Genomic DNA, 4008 nt, shown 5'->3' with positions numbered 1-4008 from the left:
GACTCCAAGCCATGAAGCATACTGAGCAAAAAAGAAATTATAGTCAGCAAACAGCTGTTTCCCAACTTAGCTGAATCACCCATACTTGATAGAAAATATCTCTGCTTGTTAGGAAACAGAGACTCCTTCTATGCCAATTCTTTCAAAGAAAAGAGCACGGCCTACTCTTTCCTTACAGAAGAGGTTTTTCTTATATTGTTTTCTCCCCTTTTCTTTATGCTCCTAAAACTGTCCACAAAGTGGAAAAGTTCAAGTTCCTCTTCTGGTTGAAGGAAGTTTTGATTTTCTCAGCAAGTGTCATAATCATTAAGCTACACCACATTTTTCCACCATTTGCTTTGCCACTGTTTCAAGAACTGAAACGTCCCAGGCACAGTCAGGGAGAACAAGAAAGAGCACGACTGTAGCCTGTGTTAAGTGCTCTTTGGATAACAAGCCCTCATCTGTAAAACTGTAAGTTCACCCAAGATCTGGCCAGTGTACGCCTTGGGAGTGCATAGCCACACAGACAGATCCACTCTGTCACAGCACTTTTCCTCTTATGTACAGTGGAACTACTTTAAAAGCAGAGTTAAAACAATGTAGCCAAAGTCTGGTAGGTAGGCCACAGTCCTAAAGATGGAAGCTGTAGTTTGATTCCCCATCACGCTGATGAAATCTTAAGACTTTGTATGCTGACTTGGGGGAAGGTTCAATATCTACTCATGCTTTATAGAAAAAGTGGAGCAGAGCCTCTTCTTTCTACATTCTTTTAAAAAGGCAATGGCTGTTACCAAGGCTCTTAACTCAGCCTCTATTTTGTGCATGGTTGGAAACTTCCTAACATAAGAAGCCTGAAATGCTTTTTCAAAACTAAATTAGTGTGTTAAGCCACTTTGAAGCAAGACAGACTCCTTATATTTATATCACACTTCAGACTGTATTTACAGAAAAAGATCTTAAAAGCACAGTGTCATTTCTTCTAACATATAAAGCACTGAGAAAACAGCAAAACTAGAATTTAACTGGAAGCTAGTCTCAAGTATTTGCTTGAAAAGTTTAAACAGAAGAACTGTTTATTAAATAACAGCTTTACTGGAAACAAATTTTCAGCATTGCTCAGTTATGATACCTTCCATCTGAGGATGGACATATAAATCACCTATATAATCTACATATCTAATGTTTGGAGAAATGTAGTTACATTTATCATCATAGTATCTGAGTGCAAAGAAGATTGTAAAACCAGGACAATTATCTGACAGACCATCCACTCTCTGCTGTCCTTGTTCCCAGAAATGTATATGGCAGAAGTATTAGCCTTTTCCCATCTGCCTGTTGGCTTCATGAACGTTGCTGTGGGAAATTTAGTGCTGGGATACATCATGCTCTTATACTATACTGTAAATAATAATACTAATATTTAAAACATGTATTGGATATTTCTCAGACTGTTATAATAAAGCCTAGCTCTGTGCCCTGGCATGTCAATGTTGTTCTCCTGGCAACTTCAGAATCGTTAAGTAGAAGAGTCATACAGGATCATATTCATGGAATAGGCAAATTAAAGCCATAGAAAACACAGAAAACAGTTACAATCTTCAAATGCATCCTTTATTGATCTAGGTCTCAGAGAAAGTGCGTTCCAACAGCAACCTGCTGGTTTGTAAACCAGGTGTTTTATATTACTGTCTGCATTTTTCCTTAGATAGATGGATTTGTAGGCTTCATATGTGAATCTGCAGATAGGAGAGTTGTTAAAAGATTATTATATTCTGGCACTAGATGAAATATGAAATATTACATATTTCACAATTGAAATATGCACAAATCACAACCAGAGCATCTCCAACTCAAGAAGTTTAGGAAAAATATAAGCAAATGAAATTATTATTATTAACTAGCAGTGTTATAGCTTAGTAGGGAAAAAAAAGAAAAATTAAATTATCAAAACCATTACTATACTATTATACCCAGAAAGATAAGGATAAGCAAAATACACTTAAGCCATACAAGATTTTCTTTCACTTCTTTTTTGTTTCCTAGAATGAAAATATGGTCCTACATCCATTCCCAAATGAAAAGCATGCAATGATGACTGTGATGGTTTCATTTCTCTGCTTAGTATGGTCAAAAATACCTATCTAGTCCTCGTAATTGTTGGCATTCAACAGCACATTTACTGAACAGGAATAATCTCCTGCTTACTCCTTTGATCTTAGCCTGAGGAAGTTATGAGGCTTGATGGTATTCAAACTATAGGGTCCCAGGTACACCAACATCAGGCACTTTTAACTTCCCCTTCTCTTTCAGCCCCCAAACCACCAGGAATTAACCACTAAACCAAACAAAACAGAGTGAGAACCAGAAATGAAAACCAAAATGTCAAACCCAACCAAACAAAATACATGCAACAGTTCCTATTGTTCACTTCTAAATACAGCAGTATAACTTGGTGACTGTGTTCTGTCTTTTTTTTTTCTAATGATACAGCTTGACCCCACCCTCTCTTAGTTTTTATTGAACTTCTTGGTCAAGATCTGCTGCACAGATTTACCTACAGGAGCTGTTGGCCCATGCCATACACAACGATGCCAGTCCTAGCAGAAAAGTCAGTTTTGCTTTTATTTGCTAACAGACAACAAACAAACAAAAACATTTTTGCTTTGTTGCAAACATCTTTCAACAAGTGGTGTCAGACAAAAAAGTTAAATGCTGAAATATAAGTATATCTGGCCTCTGGGGAAGAAACAAAATTACCCAAGATCTACTTGAGAAAAGCTGGTAACTAGATTCTGCAAGTGAATGAAAAAAAAATCTAACAAAATTTTCACCATCACTTCCTAGGGTAGCTATAAAGTCTGTATGAATGCTTGCTACTTTTTCCAAATATAAAAGAAATATGAAACATTAAAATATTTATGGAAGTATTCAGTCTTGCAAATGCTTCAATTTTTTGTCATTTTGCATTACGCATACATTATAGGTAAAATACAATTTATATTATCAGTTCCATCCCCGGACTGAGCACAGCATACGTGTTTGAAGACTGGGATCAGAGTTCAACTTCTTTTCCGGCAGGCAGGAAGGGGGAGGCTGGGAGGCAGCCCTTGGGGCACAGCCCTGCCCAGGAAGTCGCTGGGAATTCGGGAGCAGGCTCGCCCAGGCGGGCCACGGTAGAACTTTGCCCCTGCTGCCTCCTGCTCCTCCTCAAGTCAATAAACCACAGAGTTGGCAGGGTTGGTAGGGACCTCTGGGGATTATCCAGCCCAATTTCCCTGACAAGGCTGGGTCACGTAGAGAAGGTGGCACAGGAACGTGGCCCGGTGGAATGTCTCCAGAGACTCCACGACCTCCCTGGGCAGCCTGTTCCAGTGCTCTGTTATCCTCAAAGTGACTAAGTTATTCCTTGCGTTGAGGTGAAACATTTTGTAGTTTAGTTTATAGCCACTGCTCGTCATTCTGTCACTGGGCACCACTGAGAAGAGCCTGACACGATCCAGCTGACAGCCGCCTTCCAGATATTTATATGCATTCATGGGATCCCCTCGCAGTGGTCTCTAGACTAAACAGGCCCAGCTGCTGCAGTCTCTCCTCATAAAAGAGATGCTCCAGACCCCAAATAACCTTTGTGGCCCTCACTGGACCCTCTCCTGTAGCTCTTTGTCTCTCTTGTGCTGAGGAGCCCAGAACTGAGCCCAGCGCTGCAGATGCCGCCTCCCCAGGGCCGAGCAGAGGGGCAGGAGCACCTGCTGGCCACGCTCCTCCCGATGCAGCCCAGGTTACCACTGGCCCTCCTGGCCTCAAGGGCACACTCGCGTTATAGCCCAGGATTTCCTCTTTTCTCAGCTTCAGGAGGCTCCGCATTTGCAGCGGTCCGTACCCGGCGGCCGGAGGCTGCAGCACCGGCGCCGCGCCCTCACCTCCCGCCCCGGCGGGGCTGACTCACGGCCGGGCCGGGCGGGGCCGGGATTGGCTGCCGGGCCGGCGGCGGCCGGCGGGGATTGGCTGCCGCGCGGCCTTTGTTCG

The sequence above is a fragment of the Passer montanus genome, unplaced genomic scaffold (genome assembly GCF_014805655.1).
Source record: "Passer montanus isolate IOZ18808 unplaced genomic scaffold, ASM1480565v1 scaffold6, whole genome shotgun sequence".
Classification (NCBI taxonomy): Eukaryota; Metazoa; Chordata; class Aves; order Passeriformes; family Passeridae; genus Passer; species Passer montanus.
Note: the sequence above shows the minus strand (reverse complement) of the source record.